At 39.3% G+C, this 24,405-nt stretch overlaps 1 long non-coding RNA gene across 1 annotated transcript in view; it reads right to left on the bottom strand.

Annotated features, from left to right (window-relative positions):
- Nucleotides 1-828: 828 nt before the first annotated feature.
- Nucleotides 829-24,405, bottom strand: part of LOC123799463 (uncharacterized) — a 106,882-nt gene continuing 83,305 nt past the window's right edge. The window contains exons 8-11 of the long non-coding RNA XR_015721551.1: nt 12,368-12,510; nt 5,780-7,456; nt 4,855-4,933; nt 829-2,998 (exon numbers count right to left, since the gene is read on the bottom strand). This is a non-coding gene — a long non-coding RNA (uncharacterized LOC123799463). The remainder of the gene's footprint in view (nt 2,999-4,854; nt 4,934-5,779; nt 7,457-12,367; nt 12,511-24,405) is intronic.

The following is a 24,405-nucleotide window of genomic DNA, read 5'->3' as shown; positions in this document are numbered from 1 at the left end:
CTCTCCTTACAAGAGTTGGCAAAATTGCAACTTTATATTTATTTGTGTATTTCTTTGACAAATGTTTATTTTTTTGCTCCTCAAAATGTAAACTCAAAAATAGACTGTGGCTAGTTTTGCTCTCCACTGAGTCACCAACATCGAATATAGTGCCTGGCATGCAGGAGGTCCTCAATGCCTTCTTGTTTATTTCTTGAATTATGAATGAATGACCAGGTAAGGCAACCATGAGATTGATGCCATATTACAAAGTAGTTAGTAGACTCAGAAAATCCAGTTAGCAAACTCAAGATAACATGGCCATTTAGTAACAGAGCTGGGTGGGATATAATTTTTCATCCTACTTTCTTTTTCCAATGTGTCTTATCAGAAAAAAATAAAAAGCAAAGCATAAATGGCTCAAATAAATCCAACAAAATGTGTAAACTAACTAACCAAATTTGTTTTCCAACCAGGGTAGTAAAATAAATCAAATGTTCTCTGCTACTTGCACAACCATCAGAGATATTCTGGGTGAGTGATTATTTGCAAAACAGGGTTAAATATCATTTAATCAAATAAAAATATCACCTCAGATAATAGATACTTATTTTTTAAACGAGAGGAGAAAATAATTATATTTTATAAAGTCTGCATCTGCTTAAACTAGGTATAAAAGCATACACTTCCTAAAAATAGGCAGATCAGTTAAACAAGAACCAGGGTTTTTATTTTCTTTGCTGTTCTTTAACAATAACATACACATTTAGTTTTCATCACTGATAGAACATATAACAGAGAAGAAAACCACAGCCTAGAAAGAAGAATTAAATTGCATGAAGTCTGTGTCAAGGCTTATATTAGTTTGCTCGTTTGGTTGGGCTGTTATAACAAATAATACAGACTGGGTGGCTTAAACTGAAATTTATTTTCTCACAGTTCTGAAGGAAAAAAGTCCAAGATTAAGGTATCAGCAGGATTTGTTTCCTCTTAACCTTTCCACTTGGCTTGCAGATGGCCATCTTCTCCCTGTGTCTTGTTTTTTAGCTCTGAGTGTATGGGTGTCAAAGACAGACAACCTTGAATATAGCATAAGTGACTCATCATACGTCAGGGAATCTCGATGAGATTAACAGATGACTCCTCATCAAAGTTATGAAGGCCAGTAGGCAGTGGGATGACATATTCATCCCCCCCCCCAAATTAAAAGAATTACAAGGAAAGGCTATGAGCAACTGTATGCCAAGAAAATTAGACAACCTAGAAGAAATGGACAAATCCCTAGAAAGACACAAGCTACCAAAAATCCTCCCCATAACTTTAAGCCCTTTATGTTCTTATCCTAACCTAACAGCCTTTCTATCAGCATGCTTCCTTTAATTTATTGTATCTCAATTACTCTAGCTCTCATTCAGTTCCTAGCCTAGGGGAGTATACAATGTTCTACAATTTTGACTTGTTGATTGTTCCCTTTTATCTTTGAGGACCCATTTAAATGCTATTTCCACAAAGACTCTTGAGCTCCTTATAATTAATAAGTAACTACTCACTAAAATAATACTAACTGCTTCAGCAAAGAAAATTTCTTTCACAATATCTTTTCCTCAAATACTTGGTAGGCTTCTAATCTAGTTCCAATCAGTTCCATGTTCCAGTAACCATATCCAAAGTTTTTACTTGGTAAAAATCTCAAGGCTGATGTAGGCTTTTGCTTCCAAGTTCCCAGAACAATCTGTCTCAAATTAATAGCAGATATCTTGAGGCCAGCTGAAATCAAAGACTTGGGTGGGAAGGTCACATACCTTTAATCTGATCTTTACTCCAAAGCTCTGTGTAAATTAGCCACTGTCATCCAAAACCTCTTTAGATCTCATCTGTTATGGTTTGAGGTCACTACTCTAAAAGCAAGATTCTTTAGAGGATCCAAGATTTGAGATTTTCAATATTTCCTTACTTTCTGAAAACTGTCCAATTTTTTTCTGGATTTATCTTTATTTTTCTAGTAACATCTTGGTGAAAGATGGAAGTGAAAGCCAATTTACATGATCATTCTGAATCTTTCCAACTACATACCCTAGAACAGAGTTTCTCAGCTTCAGCATCATTGACATTTTACAACGGATAATTTTTTTATTGCACTGATCTATCCTACACATTATTAGATATTTAGCAGCATCCCTTGGCCTCTACCCATTACAAGCCAGTAGCACCACCATCCTCTCCAGTTGTGACAAACGAAAATGTCTCTAGACACTGCCAAATGTCCAGTGCAGTGCAAAATCACCCCTGATTAAGAATAGAAACTACAGGGTCGTTAGGTCCATCTTCTGCCTTCAAATTATCAGAAGCAATACCTTTACCAAACTTTTCCTCAAATTTATAGCATGGGTCTCCATTTTTCCAACCTCTCAGAGTTTTCTGACTTCCTAACACATTACTAAGAGGTCAATGTCACCTATTTTAAATATTTGTCATAGATAGCACTGCATTTCAAGTTTCAGAATTAGTTTCCATATTATTTACTGTAATTCTAGCTTCAGAATAAACAAATACCAGCATTACTGTGGCTAAGCCCAATATAAATTCATTTCTTACATGTAGCGTTCCAATTCTGGCATTTGGTGGGTGGCCTTCTATGTGGGGTTTCAGAAACCCAAGCTGCTTTCAATGTGTGGTTCTGCCATTTTCAACACATAGCTTTGAGGGCCACCATACTCATGTGTTTCAAGTCATAAGGAAAAAGATTATGGAGCATTATATAAATGGGATTTTATGGACTAGTTTGGGATATAAAGAAATAGGTTTTATTATCAGCTTTCAGTGTCTGCTACTTTAACTCATCCCTGTGTTATCCTGTCACTGTACCCTGTACTTTTTCTTCATGCTATTTATTACATCTATAATAAAGTAATTATTTGAGCAACTATTGGTTTATTATCCATCTTACCTCAAGGGCAGTATGCTCCATAAAGACCAGAACTACATGCATCTTGTTTGAAGCTTGTTCAGTTCCCAAAATCTGGAAGGATTTTTGGCATTTAGTACTTTCTTAACAAAGATTTATTAAATAGATCACTGAAAGAATTAATAAATGGATGAATGAATAAATAAGTGATTCTTGATTTGGATAGGACCTAGTAAATCTTTACAATAGCATATTATTCTTTGCCAGACACAGATCCAGGTATTGGTCAACAAGAAATAAAGACTGGCTGACCTAACAGAACAGAGGAATATCCTAATGATGGAGGGTGAGGATGGGGATGCAAGCAAGCAAAAATTAGAATTCAATGCAGTAGCCTAGAGCTTTCTCTCCTGAATTCATTATCCCATGCTTACCCTGCTTAATTACAGTACTTCAGCGGGTTCTGCTGTCCTCCCTATGGTGAGGAGAAAAGGAGTTCTGCAGTCTTCAGAGCCTAGCTCTTACTAATTGTATTGGTTTCTGAGGCACCTTCTGCCTAATTGTGGTAGTTAATTTTATGGGTCAACTTGGCTTGGCCACAGTGCCTAGATACGTGATCACACATGATTCTGGATGGTTCCATGATGGTGTTTTTTGTTTGTTTGTTTTTTATGTTCCATTAGACAGCATATAGTACATCATTAGTTTCTGATGTAGTGTTCAGTGATTCATTAGTTGCATATAACACCCAGTGCTCATCACAATACATGCCCTCCTTAATACCCATCACCCAGTTACCCTGTCTCTCCACCCCCCCTCCCTTTTGTAACCCTCAGTTCTGTTCCCTGAGTCCAGAGTCTCTCATGGTTTGTCTCCCTCTCTGATTTCTTCCTGTTCAGTTTTCCCTCCCACCATTTGCATTGACATGGATGGAACTGGAGGGGATTATGCTAAGTGAAATAAGTCAATCAGAGAAAGACAATCATATGGTTTCACTCATATGTGGAACATGTTGGTGTTTTGGGATGAAATTAACATTTAAATTGATGGACTTTATGGTGGTCAGAATGCTCTCCATAATGTGGGTGGGCTTTATCCAATCAGGCAAAGACCTGAATAAAACCAAAGACTGACTACTCCTGAGCAAGAGGGAATTCTGCAGCAGACAGCCTTCAGACTTGAACTCCTTGGCTCTTCTTTGGGTCTTCAGCCTGCCAGCCCAGCCTGCATATTTTGGACTGACCAGCATCCATAATCACGTGAGCCAATTACTTAAGAGAAATCTTCCTCTAGATATAGACTTAGATATAGATATATAGAATAGATATACAGATATAGAGTAGATACAGATGTATGGTGTGTCTTTCTGGAGAGGCCTAATATACTGCTCATGTACATATATTGATTCCAGACTTCACTCTAGGTAACAGGATCACCCCTATACTTTACATGAATACCTACTTTCAAAGAGTTTGTATGGAGTTGTGTTCATGTCTGAAGTAAAAAGAGGTCTTTAAATCTGTAGGAATTAGATTCCATTTATCTATTCCCATATTTATTTATTTCACTTGGTTTTAAGCCCCTTGTGGGCAAATACTGTATCATTTCCATCTTTTTATCCCCTGTATTGATCCCATAATAAAAGATTTTTTTTAAGTGTGTTAAAGAAATGAATGAATACGTGAATGGCTCAAAACTTATCTGCTAAAATACAGGGTTTCATCACAAACCATTCCTCTCATCTGGCTTAAAGCAAGGGAAATCCTGATATGACCCCCCCCCCAAATGTGACCTTTATCTACTTTTCCACATTTCTGATTACTTTCAATAAACTGTGGTTGTAGAGAAGTCTTTGAATGTGTCTCTGTAGAGAAAAATTTAGCCAGTCAAAAATATGGGCTTGCATTTCTTTTTTTCCTCCTGTTGTAACACTGTGGAGAGTCAAATGGTAAATACCACATAGAGCTTACCAGCATGGGCTGACGTGAGTTTAACTTCTAGCTCTGCCACTTATGAGTCATATGACCATTCAAGTCTTAGCTTCCTCATCTGTAAAATGGGGGTAATAATAATACCTACATTATGATGTTGTAGTGTGAATTAAATGAGATCAAGCATATAAAGCATTTATCGAAATACTTGGCCATAGCAAGAGTTCAACAAACATAAACTATTGAAAGCTGTTATTGTGTCCTGGAAAGGTGCCATGGTCAAAGTCAAGACATCAGTACAAACAGTCTTTTTTTTTTTTAATAATATTTTTTTATTATGTTATGTTAGTCACCATACAGCATATCCTTAGTTTTTGATGTAGTGTTCTGTGATTCATTATTTGCATATAACACCCAGTGTTCCATGTAATATGTGCCCTCCTTAATACCCATCACTGGCCTATCCCAAACCCCCACCCCCACCCCTCTGAAGCCCTCAGTTTGTTTCCCAGAGTCCATAACAAACAGTCTTTAACCAAAAAATAAACTAGTAATAAAAATGGCACTGAAATGGCAAATCAGAAGAAACTGAGGAAGCTGAGGAATCTGAAGAATTGGGATCTGAGTGAAGTAGGCAAGTGGAAGATGGTATAAGTGAGTTCTGAAAACAGTCCTTTTGTCTGAGGGACCTGACATTTATCTCTAGGGTGACTTTATTTGAGCAAACTGGTTTATCTAAAAAGACCAGAGCTAGGTAGACAGTGACAGTACCCCAAATACTTACAAGAGGTAACTGGGATGGCTGAGTTCAGAGAAATTATGTGTTAATGTTAATTCCAAACTCTACACATCCCCAGATATCCCTGTGTATATTAAGACCCAGAGCTTCCTTGCCTTGCATGCTCTTAATATCTTATCAACTATTAATGACACAAGTTCATTTTACTGACTCATTATTACATACCTGTCAGTTGGGGTCCCATCAGGAAACAGATGATACACTCAAACTGGAAAAATTAAAGCACATTTAATAAAAGGATTCTTGCTGGCTCCATGCTCAGTGTAGAGTCTGCTTGAGATTCTCTCCCCCTCTCTCTCCGCTCCTCCCACTCATGTTCTTTCTCTCTTTCTAATATAAATAAATAAATCTTGGGGGCGGGGGAAGGATTCTTGCCCAAGTTCCCAAGTTGTAGAGAGTATAGAGCATACAGAAAAAAACACATGGGATGGTGCACTATCCCAAAGTAACTGACAGAGGATCACCATCACCACCCCCAGGACTGAAGGGACAAGACAAGACAGCCAATTACAGAACCTGCAGAGACAGAGAGGAGGGTGGAGGACAATGGACAGAGCTATGACCTTCACTTGAGAAAAACACCCAGCCTAAGGATGTTAAGGAAACTGGAGTGATAATACCAGAGTAATGACCTTACTGTACTCTTTGTTTCCTGCTAATGCTCTAACCAAACCCAACCAGAAGCCAGAGGACAAGAGAGCCCAAGATCATCTCTGGGGTTCAGAGAAGGATGGAAAAGGGTAGAGAGCCAATCTGGAGGGTCCACAAACACCAGATACCCAGCACATTGCCCTATCTTCCTAAACCTCTGCCACTGCTCCAGAAGGGACTGCCTTCATATGGCTGCCCCAAGATAAAGCCAACAGTCTTCTTTAATAGCCTTATCGACCTCACAAACCTACACCCCCAACTCTCTCCCATCAGGGTGAAATTCTTTTGCATCTGGTACAGTGCAATTTGGGCCTTCCTTTTCCCAACTAGAGCACCAGTGGGTCCATGCCCCCAGGCTTTGGGATAGGCATTGACATGTCAGAATTGGCTGGACATGTCCATGCTAAGACCTCCATGCTGAGACCTCCATGATACAATAAAATATGGTAAGATGTACTTGGCACTGAATGGTGACTGATTACAGTGGAATCTTCCTTTGATGAGCTAGGCACATCAAGAATCTGCAGGGCCTCAGGTCGGGATTCTGAATGTCAATAGTCATTGCACAAAACTGTACAAAATACAACTCTTGTTTTATTTTACGGGGTTGATTATTCGCATCCTGGATAAATTGCACTTCACTACATGTTCCATGTTAACAGCGTCTGACATATAAAAAAAAAAAGTTTTTTGATAGTTTTGTAAACCAGCCTTGAAATTCCTAGTTCTCAATACTGGCCAGAACCCAAAATGGAAACTGAGAACAAAGAAAAGAAACTGTTTTTATAAGTCAGAAGGCGGCAGCATCAGAAATCAGAGAGAGGTTGGAAAACATTTTCAGACTGGTTTTACAACTCCTGTTAGCCTGGTTAATTGATATTACCACCCAAATTTACCTTGACTGAGCTTTGGAAACTTTTGAAGTTCACCTTTCTAAATGAATACAATTCTAAACTCATGAAGAAAGCTAAGTGTTACTCCTCCCCAATAATAAACTGAATTGAAATTTTATACCATGTTGGAAATCCTAAAGTCAAGTTTGAAGAATCACCTTGAAGCCATTAATTACCAGATAATGTTCAAACCAAAGAAAAGACTCATCTATATAGATGAATAAAAGAACTCACCGGGTGGCCAGGCAAATTATTTTCTAGGGACCATTGTGGAGGCAATGTCTCTTGGGTGGCAAGTCTGGCAGTAGACAAAATGAAGCTATTTTCAGTCACGTGCGCTCCAGGTGCCTTTATAACTACTATTGGTCTCCCAGGGCCTTCACTCAGACCTCCTGATCACCCAATTGTCTCCTAATTTAAACATTCCAAGGCTGGAAGGCTTCCTCATCTGGCTGGATAAGAAAACTTAAACACTTCTTATTTTCCTTTCCAGATAATATGCTAAAAACTGTTCGGTGTTTTAACTTCAATTTGTGGCTTTTAAGAGAATCAGCCATGATGGAAAGGCTGGACCAGGAACCGGGGCGGGGAGGGGGGGGGGCGGTTAGGTTCTGGTTTTAATCCTGCCACTAACAACTATTGTGACCTTGGCATTACCACTTTATCTCTCTGAGTCTGTTTCCTCTTCTGCAATATGAAGGTGTTGCATTATGTCAGTGACTTCCATGCTATTTTCCAGTCCTTGTTCAAATGAAATCTTACATGGGAAGCTCAATATGAAAAGCAGAAAAAGAGCTGCTTTGGCTTGAAGGGCAAGTGATTTCTGCCAATCCTGTGCACCTGATCATTCCACTTCCCTATGTCTCTTAAATTCATTTGGCATTCAGAATATAATCTTTGGCCCATGAATTCAGCTCACGATCCCTGAAGTTCTTTTTAAAAAACAGAACTCTACGGAGGGGAGGTGGGTGGGGAGGATGGGTGAAATAGGTGAAGAGGATGAAGCCTACAATACCTTGATGAACACTGAGTAATATATGGAAGTGTTGAATCACTATATTGTACACCTGAAACTAATATAACACTGTATATTCACCACGCTGGAATTAATTTAAAAAAACAGAACTCTACAATGGTATTGTAATAGTGTTGTATGATGATAGATGCTAGCTACACTTGTGAACATAGCATAATGGATAAACTTGTAGAATCACTATGTTGTACACCTGAAACTAATGTAACATTGTGTGTCAACTATTCTGCAATTAAGAAATAAATTAAAAACAAACAAAAAAAAAAACCTCCAATGAATTTTGAATAGGAAAAAAAAAAAAGCAGAACTCTGGGCCCCACTCCTATAATCTACCACATTAGCCTGTCTAGGTAGAGGTGGGGCTCAGCAATCTTTAAACCAGCATCTCAGGTGAATCTCATGAACATGAAAATTTGAGCACAGCAAAGCACGTTGAAAACCCCAGGGCCAGGTATTTCTGAAGTCCTTTTCTACTTCAACACTCTAACATTCGTTGTTAATATTTAAGTCTGACAAATCCCTTTGAAATCTGATGAAAGCAATAAATCTTCTGAGAAAAGTGCAAACACACACGTGCACACACATACACATAAAGGCACATACATGAAATTTGCCTAGAAATTTAGCAAGTTTAAATATCCAGTTATGGGGGCACCTGGGTGGCTTAGTTGGTTAAGTGACCAGCTCTTGATTTAGGCTCAGGTTGTGATCTCAGGGTCATGAGATTGAGCCCCACCACAGGCTCCAAGCCGGGCATGGAACCTACTTAAGATTTTCTCTCCCTGTCTCCCTGTGCCTCTCCCCTCCATTCCCCCACCCCACATGCTCACTCTCTCTCTCTTTCTCTAAAAAAAGAAAATACCCAGTTATGTACCTCCTTGATGTCCATCCATGGGCACTATGGGCCCATAGTTAAAAATCTTCTGATATCCATGACATAACAGTGATATTTCAGGGTGAATGTGGTGATTTATTAGAGAAGGAGCCCTTTTGGGATTAAATCAAACTCTCTCGACTGCTGGATATTGATTGCACTGAATCAAAGGCTCCTCCAATTTATGACCTCTCAACCAATTTTCAACTTGTTCAAAATATTTGATTTTTTTTCTTTTGGCTTTTCTTATTCACCAGGATAGGGTCATCCTGAATTTTCCTCAAATACTTCACTGCAGGTGTGAGGATGAAATTGCTAAACTTCAGCAAACCGGCTGACACTTCCCAAGATTCTTGCTGTAAGGACTGTTCAGTTTCTAATTGGTTTGCTTCTCAAATTGTATGCATAGACATTCTTGCCATGGAACAAGAGGGTCATGTCTTCCAATAGGAATGATGTGGCCACCTCATTGCTGGAAGCCCAGACATTCTTTTCAGAGGACCAAGGGTGAGCTTGGAACTAGTTTTCAATCTGCCAAATAATAAAACTGTGTGGTGGCGCCAAGCACCCCTATAAAGGGCCATTCCATAAATATTCATGGACCATGACAAGGAACAGGATGGTCCCCAAAAGTTTGCCTCCATTTTTCACAGTGCTACCTAGATATGCCATGTGAGTGGGAACTCCAACGTACAACATAGGCAAGGGTCTGTGTTGTATGATTTCTTTGTGCTTTTTCCCCCCTAAACTTTCTCTTGCAATTTGAGTGATTTTGGCTTTCATTCTGCTGTTGGCCCGACAGCAAAAGCCCCTCTCCAAATCCACTCCCGCACCTACGTATTCCCAGTCAATAGGGAACCACTTAACTACATGAACATTAACTAATTTGAAATTTGCTTTTCATCCCAGCACTAATAGGAGAGGAGGAATGTGTTTGTGTTTGAAAGTTTTCCATATGGGTTAAGTAAAGATTGTTTGCTCAAGTTTTAAGCTTGGAAGAGAAAGAAAAAACAAGGCCCATGTCTCATCTTGTCCTTTGGAGGTAGGCAGAAGAACCATTGTTCCCAGCGCAGCTGAAACCTGTGGGCTGAGAAACCACTGGAGTCTCTTCTCTGAGGTTTCTGAAAAAGCTCCCCACAGACTTATCATTGTCAGCAACCGTGGCGGGCTGTTTTGTTTTGCCTTTCATTCCTTATTTATTGCTAAAACAAATGGCAATGACAGCTGAGAATGGAAAGAGTGGCAAGAAGGAGTGAAATATAGGAATGAGGCATTGATATAAACAAGAGAAGTTGCTAAAAAGGGAAAGAAGTCCCTTGTCCTCTAAAAGCTCAAAGTGCCTTTCATCATCTGGCAAGACTGGACCAAAAGCAAAATTATTTTTAAAGGTAAAGAGATAAGAAAAATTACTAACCAGAATGCCAGGGTGTACCCCTACCCCATAAAGAAATGTTGCCTTCTAATTCTTTGGAATTAAAACAAGGCCCAGAACAAGGCGGAAAACTATGAGGGCAAAAAATAGGATATATAATATTGAATCAGGAGCTAGAAGGATTCTGAAAATATAATCCCACCTTTCATAATCCCAAGGGAAAAAAAACACCTTTGGAACTAGGAGTTTCCCTCACTCCTTAGTTGAGCCATGGCCAGACTAAGGATGCTGCTATTGATCAGGGGCTTATTAGGGATTCTGGATTTTTGATCTTGGCTTATGTCTTTAGTGAGATATACAGCATCTTCCATGTTTCTCCTTACACCATAGTTTTCATAACAAGTCATCAGCCTCTATTCTGAATGCAGTTTTGTCCCATTAGTAAAAAGAAATGGCAATGTAGAGATGAAAAGCTTCAGTGTCTCCCCATCATTGAAACAACAGAATCCTAGGTCTTCAACATGGTCTACATGGACCACTACAATCTGCCCCTTGCTACTGTTCCAGATCCAAGTCCTAATGTCTTGCTTCTTAAACTTTATGTTACAATAATTTCAGAAACTGTAATTTCCTCCAAATGACTGTGCTACTTTAGGCTTCTATGGGTTTTTCTATGATATTCTAACTCCCTGGGCGGCTGTCTCCCCTTACTCATTCCCTTGCTTGTACCTAATCCTATCTCTTAATACAGAACTCAGGTGTCATCACACCTAGGAAGTCATTCTTAGCACCCCAAACTACTCCTTCATGTGGAATTAGGCACCTGGGCACGGTATCCTCAAGAAAATTACCATATTTTACTGAAACTGCTTATTTTTGTGTTTATCTCCTCTATTAAATCATGTGTTCCTCAAGGAAAAGGTGATGTCTTATTTAGTGTCCTCACTGCCAGGCAAAAAGTAAACACCTAATCGAATTTAATCAAAGAAAGGGAGCATAGAATGGAATACAGGGAAAAACATTGAACTTAAATTATAAGGACATGAAAGGAAAGCCTGTCTTGCCTCTTCAACTCCCAGCTGAAGCTGACATTATTGTTGACATCTTCTATATTCCCCAGTCGCCAGCAAGATTCCTCGGTAAGATTTTGGCATGGTCTGTGTAGCCTAGTTCTACATGCCCAATGCCCTCTTTTTTTTTTTTTAATTTTATTTATTTATTTGACAGAGAGAGACAGCCGAGAGAGGGAACACAAGCAGGAAGAGTGGGAGAAGGAGAAGCAGGCTTCCCGCAGAGCAAGGGAGCCCGATGCGGAGCTCAATCCCAGAACGCTGGGATCATGACCTGAGCCAAAGGCAGATGCTTAACGACTAAGCCACCCAGATGCCCCTGCCCAATGCCCTGTGAGCCCCAATTCTGAGTCTCTGCTCAAATCTTTCAGTGTGAACAAATTCATTTTCCAATCACCTCATCCACCCAGGAATAACCAGCAGGTGATATCTAGGGAAACACTGACCTAGGACCAGACGGTACCCATACTCCCCTCTCCTATTAGCCCATTATTCCCACTGTGATTATTCAGATGACTGTCTTAAATTTGAATTTCCTATAATAAGAATGAAAGCGATCTGTGTGTGGTAGTTTCACTTATTTGACTGAGTCTTATTCATTTCTCTTTTTTAAGACCCCAAAATTTTGCCTGAAACATAGGATACAGGGGATGAATAGGAATTAATTAATTAAACATAACTTCTGTGGTCCCTTTCAAGGCTATGATTAGGAGTTTTGTAGCAGAGACTGATAATTGTTTACCAAAATGTGTGCTCCACCCTTCACAATGTCAAGTCATTGCTGGGAAGAGGCTTCTTAGCCAGAGACTACATTTCCCAGAACTGTTTACATCTATTGTGGCCATGTGACCAATTTTTACCAATGAAATGGAAGTAGAAGAAATGAATGTCTTCTCTGATCCAAGGCTTTAAAGAAGCATTTGTAAGTTCTCCATGCTCTTTTATTCCTGCTGGTTCAATGCAGAGGACAAATGGGCCCAGGAGCAAAGGCTGGCAAACTTCTCTGAAAAGGAATAGATAGTAAATATTTTACACTTTGTTGTCATATGATCTCTGTTAGAACTACTCCACCTTGCCTTCATAGCACAAAAGAAGCCATGAGCAAAACATAAACATTTGACTCTGTTCCAATAAAACTTTATTTACAAAATTAGTGGAGAGTCCACAGGACATAATTTTCCAAACCCTGACTTAGATGACAGCAGAACATGAAATAGAAAAAGGTTGAATCCTCAAATTCAACATGGAGAAAAATCAGCAACACAGACCAGGTTCACCAGTCTTCATTCATTACATGAGTATAATAACTAACTTCTATTTTATTAGGCCACTGAGATTTTAGAGCTTATTTATTAAATAAGTTAGGATGGCCTTTACTAACATGATTCTAGTACAAAATAAAAGAACTGAGAATTAAATATGTAAAATTCAAGAACCACCAAGATGAGCTTAAGGCAGAGCCACAAGATTTTACTTGGTTGCTCACCAGTTTCCTGATCCATGCTGGTTCGTAGAATCAGTTATTCATTCTCATGCTTTCTTCCAACCCTCCCATCCTCTATGTCATACTCTAGCAGATGGCCATATAAGAAAGAAGTAAAACATGATTTTTTTACTCCATAAGCCCGCTTCAGTACTGTACTGGCTACACATAACTCTGTACATACATATTATTTCTTTAAACTTTGTAGCAAGCTGTCTTAGATAACCTGGTTAAGGAAAATAGCCATCATGAGCCACACACAAATGTACTGCTGTCTTCTATGGCCAAAGCTGTAAAAAGTAAAAGGCCTGGTGCCTTCTTTTGTGTTAATGTCCATTAGAGGGCCCTAAAGCAATACAGCTTGAACCTAATGTGCCCCAGAGTGTAGTAAAATTCTTGTTTAACTTCTAATTACAGAACTATCTCAGCCTATGCATCAAACATGTGTCCAAAGTTTAGGGGCATGGGTGGTTAGGAAGGATGAAGAGATGGTGGGTGAGGGGAATGGAGTGGTTGACACTTTTGCCAGGAACAAGTTCAAGACATAGGCTCACTCTAAACTCATAATCATTTCTGTCCTCTGGCAATTAAAATTGTAAGCATGTGTATTTTAGCATGCTTTCAGTTGTAAGTAATAACAAATTCAAAATCCAAATCAACCATATTTAAATGGCAAAAGGAATTTATTGTCTCATTTAAGTGAAAAAAAGTGGATGGGGTTTAGGAATGGTTTGATCAGGGCTCTGGCTCTATTTCCTTAAAATTCATTTATCTCTTCCTTCCTACATTTGATAGCTATATCCAAACGTTTTCCCCTGTGGCTATAGTGGCCTCAACCTTTATAGCTGTACATTATATCTTTCAAAATAAGAGAGGGATCCTATCCTTTATCTAATCATAGATAAAATAATTCTGTGTTCTGACTTGACTAACCTGGTCAGAAAATGGCATGTGTTCATTGGCTTAGACCTATAGTTATTGCTAACACCTGACATAATTGCTATGCCAAAGGGGATGAAAGAATGCTGACTGGCTTTTGCTAATCAGGGCCCAACTAATCTGAATAGTAACCATGTAATAGGAGAGGAGTGGAGCAGACCTTCAAGGGCAATCACAACTTCCAGTACACTAAGTCTAGGTCAGCATGTCTGGCCCCTATCCTGCAGTCTCTCCAAAGGCATGCTTCACGTCTTCATATAGGTAGATCCCAAGGTACCATACCCTACTAACAACTCACTAGACCTTGATTTGCTGCCTTGTGAGTAAGAAATTATCCCTATTTCACTGCTGAAGGAATTGAGAATATTTAAATCAAATCACCCCTTAAGATATTACAGCTAATAAGCAGTACAACCAGGGTACAGACACAGCTCCACCTGATTCAATTCCATGTTCTCATGCCTCGCCATGATGTCTCCCACCCTGATACAAAGACAAGACAAAGTTAGAAGATGCTATCACCCCAGCCTGTCCTACCCTGTTAGGAAAGTTCCCATCTGAACAGTGGGCTCTGCTGTGCTTTCTTATATATTTGCATGTATAATGTTTTCTATAAGCACAGAATCCACAGTTTGATTCTGGGAAGAATACATTCTGGGTCCTTGTAATCATCTCAGTGTCTGAGTATAATCATGCATCGAATAGAAAGTGTTTATGTATGGATGGATGTGAGGGTGCACTTGGATATATGTTCTATTTCCTAGTTATCTTAAAATCTTAACAATAGATGGCCTGCATGGTTCTGTTTAATTGTGAAAAAACTCCACAAGTTTATGGCACATGGCTAGGCTCCCTCCAGAAATTCTCCAATATGTCCCATAAAATCATCCTGGTGTTGTTACACAGCACTGACACCTGCCTAACTTGTCATTTCCAGGTTCATACTTAAACATACACACACTTAACAAAGTCCTTGGAGAAGGTATCTTAAAACCTTCTTCACTTTTTAACTCCATCATCCTCAAAGGTCTGGGAGTTACAAGGTATGTTCAGATTATGTAAGTATTGAATATAGCTAAGAGCAAGAGGTGAGAGTGAGATCACCTTAAATTTGCCACTCAGCCTGTCTACTTAAGAGCCATAACTTTCGGGGCGCCTGGGTGGCACAGCGGTTAAGCGCCTGCCTTCGGCTCAAGGCGTGATCCCGGCGTTCCGGGATCGAGCCCCACATCAGGCTCCTCTGCTATGAGCCTGCTTCTTCCTCTCCCACTCCCCCTGCTTGTGTTCCCTCTCTTGCTGGCTGTCTCTATCTCTGTCAAATAAATAAATAAAATCTTTAAAAAAAAAAAAAAAGAGCCATAACTTTGGGTAGGTTATTAACCTTTCTAAATCTCCATTTCTCTTATCTGTAAAACTGAGAAAATAATAATAATAATAATAAATTCCATATGGTTGTCATGAACACAATGTCTGGCATATTGAAAACATTAAAAATGTTCACTGCTACTATTATACTAAATATTAGTTTTTATTTGTATCACCGTTATGATAATTAATTAGAATTAGCATTTTACTCAAATGACCAAATTCATTCTATTTCCTTACTGTTGGACATCAGTTGCATATAATTTCCATCTACTTAATATACTGCATTTGGGAACCTAACCTTTAATTTAGATAAAGGTCTGTTTTCCTCTTTCATATAAAAGGAAAATAAACAAACAGATACAAAACATATTTTTTAATATCTTGGATATTTACTTTCTGATTTATGTTATCCAGCATTATGCTTAAAGTTTTTCTTCCATTTCTTTTTTTGTTAGCTAAAGTAGCTGATCTTCTTACAATTTCCTTTAGTAATTACTTTTGGTACTTACCAGGTCTAAGCAACTAAGACACAGGCCCTATAAAGAAAATGTCATCTCTACACAGTCAATAGACCCAGGTTTCAATGGGCTTAACCTGAAGCTCTGGTCTGCCCAGCACTTCAGTGTTACATCCCAAGGGCCCTGGAGCTAATGAAACATGTTGCACTCCTAATATCTACTTAAGCAAATTGAATGTGGCCATCCAAGAAAATTACTCCGTTGTCATAGTAACTCTTTTACTACTTTAGGTCAAGAAGAACAGGAAAAAAAAAAAAAACCTGGCAGCAAACTTTATAACCTAAAATAAAGTTGTGGGAGGTATGAGGCAGAGGCAAAGACAAATGAGCGATTTAATTCAATATGGAGGAAAACACCTGAAATAAATGAGCTCCCCATAATATGCTCTCACTCAGCGTGCTTAGACATAAGGTTGGGGGTGTCTCAGCAATAGATTCACAGAATGTGAAATATGGAAAAGCTCTTAGGAAATCTAATCTGAGCCCCTCATTTTACAAATAAAGAAACAAGCCCAGAGAGGTAGGACAATCACACAAGTTTGCATATTAAATTATTGGCCCATGCTGATGCAGAAACAAGGTCTCCTGCTTTCCTGCCCAGGGTTCTTTTATCATTCTATCCCTGGGATTTAAGGGCACGAAAGGACCATCCAGAAGACCTTTTGGAATCTTTGCTTTATCTTAATATATTTTTAAAAATTATAAAGGATTGACTCAGTGCAGAAGAGGAAGACAGGTTAGTTTTAAACTGGTTTCAGGACTGGACAGTTGTTGAAGAGTTGGGAAGATCATTCATCACACATCACATTGGCACTGTTTTAGGTACTGTGATGGCTCCCAGAGATCACAGATGATATAGTCACATCAGTTAGGCCAATCACAGTTCTTGTAAAAGTAGAACACTTTTATGTTTATGCTGAGACTCAAGAGTCTGAAAATCTCCACTTTCAAGGGCTTTATTCTCCATTTCACAAACCTTAGAACATATGGCAAAGTTATGGTACTAACAAGCAACAGACATGCCCTGATTTTAATTCTATGATGCTATCAATACCAAGAAAAAGTAGAAATTGCAAAACAAGTATAAGAGAGGCATTTTAATGTTATCACCAATGAAAAGTTAATACTAGCTGGTTAAAAAAAGAGGACCTAGGAAATTAAGACAGTACCTAGCATGAAACCAGTAACATGGAAAAGGACCGCTCTATGTACAACATTTCTAAGATGGGTATGTAGGTTAACATCACTGTATCATGTCTATCTTGACCTAATGCCCGTCCATTTGATTGGCCAGACCAAAAACAAGTGCTTTGGTCTTATCTCTTAATGGTGTTCTTTGCCTTTCTGATTGAACATCTCCTCAGCTAGGAGGAATCCCTGGATTCCAACTGATGACAGAGGAAAGAAGTCTTGGTACCCCATTTTCAGGCCAGCATTTCCTAAGACCAACAGCAATCTGATAATTATTCAGACTTAAGCCCAGAAAGACTTGCAAGAGTTGAAAGGGAGCCTATTTGTTAAAGGAAGTGATTAAGGGATAAGAATACCCCATAAAGATGTGGGAACATCAGTCTACACCAGGTGAAAGTATGACCCTGCCATGGTACTCTGTAGGGATTCCATTTCTGTAATCAGACTATCACCTGGGCGAAAATAAATGTTCCTTGAGTGGATGGAGAGGTAGGTAGCTAGAAAAGAACAAAGCCGTGGTTACAAGTGATAGTGTTAATAAATTCTAAAACAAGGATAACTTATGGGTACATTCATGTAGTCAGTCACTCATAGAACCAATATTTGTTGTGGAGCTATTATGTACCAGATTCTGTTCTAGGCGTTGAGTTACAACACACTTTTCTTCCCAGTGACTCTTCAAAGTAACCCTAAGAGCACACAAATACCTAATCCACTGTCATTACTCAGTCACCCTTTTTGTAAGCCAAGAACCTACAATATTTTACTGACCACACCAACTGACTTATGGATCCAACCAGACAGCAAAATTCAATTCAAGTTGGCAAATACTAAGTTGAGCATGCAACACATATTTACAACCACCTGTGATTTCCAGGTGATTAAGACACCCTTGCTATCCTATGGGCTTTACTATTCTGTAAAGAAATAATAGAATAGGAACATGCACATGCACACACACATACACTCACACACAAGTATAAGAGGTAGAATAATAATGTCATCAGACAGCTACAAAGAAAATGTTCTCAGAACTCAGAAGAGTTGAAAACATCCTGTGAAGGAATTGGAAAATGCTTTATAAATTAGTTTTTGTTTTTGCTTTTATTTATTTTTTTTAAAGATTTTATTTATTTATTCGACAGAGATAGAGACAGCCTGCGAGAGAGGGCACATAGGCAGGGGGAGTGGGAGAGGAAGAAGCAGGCTCATAGCAGAAGAGCCTGATGTGGGGCTCGATCCCAGATCTCCGGGATCACGCCCTGAGCCGAAGGCAGATGCTTAACCGCTGTGCCACCCAGGCGCCCCTTGTTTTTGCTTTTAAAGAGAGGAATTGGTAAGACAGAGATGGCCAGAAAGAGCATTCCAGGTAAAGAAAAGCATCAGGAAACTATGGCTTATGTTTGAAGATCAGTAAACCTTTCTGCCTTCAATGCTTTTTAAGGAAAGATACCCTGGGATGAGGCATTTTCATACCCTTCTTAATGATTTTCCAGCTCAAAAGTTATGATGGTGAGTATTTTAGAGGTGGCAAGACCTATTTGAGAATTTGGTAAAATAATAGTTCTGCCCCCAAAAGAAATATACCTGAATCCCCAGGTAAGAAGTCCCAAGTTAGACTCTTTCCTAATTCTTTCAAAAAATCCAGCTGTCAGCTTTCCAGGAAAAGCCACTTTCAGCTAACTTTCCACCAGACCCCAGTCCTATTTCCACTAGAAGCTGATGTGACTAGCCTTAACTGAAACTGGGAATGGCCCTTCCATTTGTTCTGTTGTAATTAACGCATGTCAGACTGCTTAGTTTGGTGGTGCAGCACAAACTGAACTGGAGGGCACTGAACCATTCCCTCCTTAGGAAGACTCCTCAGTGAATGACGACAGTGCCACACAGGGCGGAGAAAGAAAGAATTACTACATGCTCCGTAGCTGCAGCTTCCAAGTATAAAATTGCTTCGTTGCTCTTCAAACATTTGAATTGGCTGAAAATCAAATGTGTATTCACAAACATGTCCCCAACATATAAAAACATTTATACATCTTGATGGCAATCATTTGATGTCTTCGTAGAAACAGTTTGCTGGACCCTGATAAGAACTTTCTTTTAAGTAATTTATCAGTCTCTTTGGGATGAAATTCTTAGTCTTTCAGATTTCTCTCTCTTCATTCAACTCCTCTCCAAGATAGTATCTGGGTTTTAGAGTGTTTGTGGTGTCTGTGACTTCATGGTAAATGGAGGGGGTAGTGCATGTGGTACCCTCGGGATTTTTGCTCATATATACTGTACAATAATTTGTATTGATTTCTCCCTGGATTAATGACCACTGACACAAGACTAGCCTTACTCCTGAGTGTTCTGTTGACATTCAATGCCAAAGTTTGCAACTGGTAAAACTCGTGGTCTGTTCTTTTCCCTGGTCAGGGTGTGATAGCGTCCATGTTGACTTAACTACAGGTGATGTTGCAGACTCCATCAAGAGCCAGTGGTTACTCCCATGAAGTCAACTATAGGACCACTTTTTCTTGATGCCAGGAATTCCCTCTGGCAAACTCCCCAGACAAAATCTCCAGTAACCTCCACATCCTATCTCAGGGACATGTGGGAAATTCTGGCTCTTACCCAAGATTCATGGGAAATAAGGATAGTTTGAGAAGGCTACACCCAGGTTTTCCCTCCACTTAAGCAAACTGTGATGCTTAGTTGCAAGAGAGGTAGATGGCCTATAAGGAAATCACCTTCCAGCATCCTAAGTAAAAAGGGAGCAGAAATCTCTTAGCCTTCAGCATTCCCTCCTACCTATCTAACATTCTTCTCTCCTCTGATATTTCATTCTAAAGGAGTAAGAGTGGGACATGTGGCTGACCATCTGTGGCTTCCACTTCTGTCTCCCCTCATTCTCTTCAAATCCCTCTTGCTGATATGAGTATTTCCACCTTGATCTTCCTATATATTAAGGATATCTATAAAGCTCTATAATCAAGCCTACCAGGCTAGACTCAATATATTAATAGGCAAGATGGGGGAGAATGTGAAGATACAAGATATTCAGTATATTAGTTTTTCTCAACAAACTCAGGCATGAAGAATATTGTATTCTTAAAGCTCTGAAAGACCCTAATTGGGATGTCAGAAGCTGAATTTTATCTTTCTTTTCATTTTTGCTGAAATATACAATAGATGTAGCTCTTGAACTTACTGGAGAGAAAGTCATATACACCAAACAGCAGAAGAGAAGAGCACATTAAAGGCATTAAACAAATATTGTTCACATTACATATGCACAGGATCAAATCCATTTGAACAGACCAGGCATCCATGAAAAATATATAAAAAATTAAATATGGAAACCCTACCACCAATGCAGTGATCACCTTCAAGCCTCCTTTTTAATCAAGGTTGGTGTATACACGCCCCCACCCCAAGATGTGGACTAAGTATTTTAAAAGGTGAGATGTTCATTCAAGTAAATGGGTATTTCTTAGCCCTTGTTTCTCTCCCTTTAAAATGAAATAGTTGGATCAGAAGTCGATTGAGGTTATTCTTGCCTCTAGAATCAATTTCAGAATGAGGCAATGTAGCATAGAACAGTGTCTGGGGTCTTACAGCCCTGGATTGGAATCCTGTCTCTGCCACTTAGTAGCTGTGTGTAACCATTCACAGCCACTATCATGGGCTTCTGTTCCTAAGGGATTAGGATCTCATCATGGTATTTGATTATTTCCTCCCATCCAGACCACATTGGTTTACATTATGGGCTTGCCACAGGCAAAAAATAGAAATCCCAACCACCTGCCCTTTAAACAAAAATATATTTATTACTTTTAACTAAAAGGATAATTGCTCTACCCGGAATACCTCATGCATCAGCAAAGTTAAATTCCAATTTGGCAGACTGTCAGAATCTCATCGAACACCCCTCTCTTCTTTCCTTTCCCATATGATTGTTGAAGCCCCAGTTCCCAGACTTGAGCCACGTAAGGAACTTGCAGGCTGAAGTTTTCAAGGGTCCTCCATATTTACAGTTCCTGATGCCTGAAATTTCCCAAAATGTTTTTCTTTGTGATCACGTTATGATTTCTCCAGACTGTGAAGCCACAACTCAGAATGGTATCTGATCACTCATTCAATGGTCACTCTAAAAATTATTTTGCCAAGTGCTGGAAAGTTGAGAAGAGACAGTGATATTAACCATTATAGACTTGAGGCAATGGGAAGAATCTGGGATTGCCTCTGTTAGATATTTAAGTATAAGACTCTGGATGAAAAATTAATAAGAAATGGTTGTCCCTGCACTTAGAAGGCTTATAATCCAGTGAGATGCATATATCTATAGTGAAAACAAACAAATTTATTTTTTCTTTAAAAAGGGGACATGTGAGGGGAAGCCTGGGTGACTCAGTTGGTTAAGCCTCTGCCTTCTCAGGGTCCTGGCATCAAGCCCATGTCCACTCCCTGCTCAGCGGGAAGTCTACTTGTCCCTCTCCCTCTGCCCCCCACCCTGCTCATGCTTTCTGTCTCTCTCACTCTGCTCTCTCTCAAATAAATTAATAAAATCTTTAAAATAAATAAATAAAAAGGGGACATGTGAAAGGATGTTTAAAGTATGTAGACTGTCATTCTTTCTCTTTTTAGGGCACTGATTGAAATTAAGTTCCTCTCACCCCAACACAAACCCTTATATTACAGGTTCCGTGGGGACTGAGAATTTATGTTGTGTGACAAAATGCCATTATATTTAAGAATCTTAGTGCATGAAGAAAACACTAATATTTGCATCCATTGGAGCCACCAGGAGAGGTGGCTAGGGGTAAAAACTAAAGATAATTGAGTAAAATTCACTCCACTTTGTTAAGATCTGTCCTTTCTCTAAACTCTAAAACACAATTTAGCTTTTTATCATAGTGCCTGCTAACTGTTCCCCAGCTGTTAACTTCATGTCCTATCCCCAAACTAGGTTACAAAATTCTGAAGGGCAGAGACTGAGTCTTCAGCTTCCCCTGTATTACCCTCAATGCCCAACTCAAGGTCAAATACAGAGGCAGTGTTTGGTACTGACTCCCTTGAAATGAATGGAAAAAATCTCAGTCAAGAGACAGAACAAGAAGGTTCAGAGGTATTTCGTAAGGAAAGATTAGGATAGGTCTTGCAGTTTTCAGGCTCATATTTTGGAAAGATCTGAACTTTCAGGGAAAGGTATGCAGATAGCACAAATCAGAGACAAAGTCAAAGGCAGCCTAGAGAGTCAGAGGACTGGATGAGCCTCAATTCCATGCTTATATCATTATTTATTTATATTTATTTACAAAAATATATTTGTTTTCCCTTAGTGCTATTTCACTGTAGAAACTATTAACCCAGAAGGGACACAAACCAAGAAACTGAAGAGTTTACTAAATATTCACTGAGCCCTGTAGTGTGTCCAGTAGGGCACTGATTATGTAAACATAAAGCTCTCTGGTGGCCACAAAGGGCAGCAAAAGCCACGACCCCTGTTCTTTCGATGCCTGTAGATTTAGTGGTAGCTCAAATAGCCCTCAGGATATTCACCTGTGTTTCCCTCTGTCTTTTGCTCGTTCATTCATCATTTATTTTTGTACTATATTATTGAGGCTTTGCAATGTGCCAGGACCAATAATTATGCCATGTGACTAAATAACATTAATGAAAAGTGTGGAGCCCCTCACACATTCAGAAGCCAATGTCTCAGAAATTTGGTGAGCCATAAGCAAAGAAGGACAGAGTCCAAAGGAGAGAAAGTATTGCTATATTTGGGCTCCATTCTCAGCAAGGATCTTTTCATGCTTATATGTATTTTTCTTTTTCACTGAACTTTCCCACATAATCTCTTCTTTTGGCCTGGATTGTGCCTGAGTCTTTCTTTATTTTATATTTTTTATACTAATTTTTTACCATAATATGTTAGTCACCATACAGTACATCCCTAGTTTTTGATGTAAAGTTCCATGATTCATTACTTGCGTATAACACCCAGTGCACCATGTAATACGTGTCCTACTTAATACCCATCACCAGCCTATCCCATTCCCCCCATCCCCCTCCCCTCTGAAGCCCTCAGTTTGTTTCCAAGAGTACATAGTCTCTCATGGTTCATTCCCCCTTCTGTTTACCACCCCCTTCTTCCCTTTCTTCTCTTACCGATCTTCCTACATCTTATGTTCCATAAATGAGTAAAACCATATAATTGTCTTTCTCTGCTTGACTTATTTGGCTTAGCATTATCTCCTCCAGTCCCATCCATGTTGCTGCATATGTTGCGAAACCATTCTTTTTGATGGCTGAGTAATATTCCATTGTATATATGGACCACAACTTCTTAATCCAGTCATCTGTTGAAGGGTATCTCGGCTCCTTCCACAATTTAGCTATTGTGGACAATGCTGCTATGAACACTGGGGTGCATATGGCCCTTCTCTTCACTACATCTGTATCTTTGGGGTAAATACCCAGTATTGCAATGGCTGGGTCATAGGGTAGCTCAATTTTTAACTTTTTAAGGGACCTCCACACTGTTTTCCAGAGCGACTGTACCAACTTGCATTCCCACCAACAATGTAGGAGGGATCCCCTTTCTCCACATCCTCTCCAACAATTGTTGTTTCTTGCCTTGTCTATTTTTGCCATTCTAACTGGTGTAAGGTGGTATCTCAAGGTGGTTTTGATTTGAATTTCCCTGATGGCTAATGATTTTGAACATTTTTTCATGTGTCTGTTAGCCATCCATATGTCTTCATTGGAAAAGTGTCTGTTCATATCTTCTGCCCATTTTTTGATTTGATTATTTGTTTCCTGTGTATTGAGTTTGAGAAGTTCTTTGTAGATCTTGGAAACTAATCTTTTATCTGTAGTGTCATTTGCAAATATCTTCTCCCATGCTGTGGGCTGCCTCGTAGTTTTTTTGACTGTTTCCTTGGCTGTGCAGAAGCTTTTTATCTTGATGAAGTCCCACAAGTTCATATTTGCTTTTGTTTCTCTTGCCTTTGGAGATGTGTCATGAAAAAGGTTGCTGTGGCCGATGTCGAACAGGTTGCAGCCTATGTTCTTCTCTGGATTTGGATGGATTCCTGTCTCACATTGAGGTTTTTCATCCATTTGGAGTTTATCTTTGTGTATGGTGTGAGAGAGTGGTCAAGTTTTATTCTTTGGCATGTAGCTGTCCAATTTTCCCAGCACCATTTATTGAAGAAATTGTCTTTTTTTTCCACTGGATGTTTTTTCCAGCTTTGTCGAAGATTAGTTGCCCAAAGAGCCGAGGGTCCATTCTGGGTTCTCTATTCTGTTCCATTGGTCTATGTGTCTGTTTTTGTGCCAGTACCATGCTGTCTTTGTGATCACAGCTTTGTAGTATAGCTTGAAATCCGGCAATGTGATGCCCCCAGCTTTGT

The sequence above is a fragment of the Ursus americanus genome, chromosome 24 (assembly GCF_024610735.1).
Source record: "Ursus americanus isolate L20-20 chromosome 24, mUrsAme1.1.p, whole genome shotgun sequence".
Taxonomy (NCBI): Eukaryota; Metazoa; Chordata; class Mammalia; order Carnivora; family Ursidae; genus Ursus; species Ursus americanus.
The sequence above is the reverse complement of the archived record's forward strand: the minus strand, read 5'-3'. Positions and strand labels throughout refer to the sequence as shown.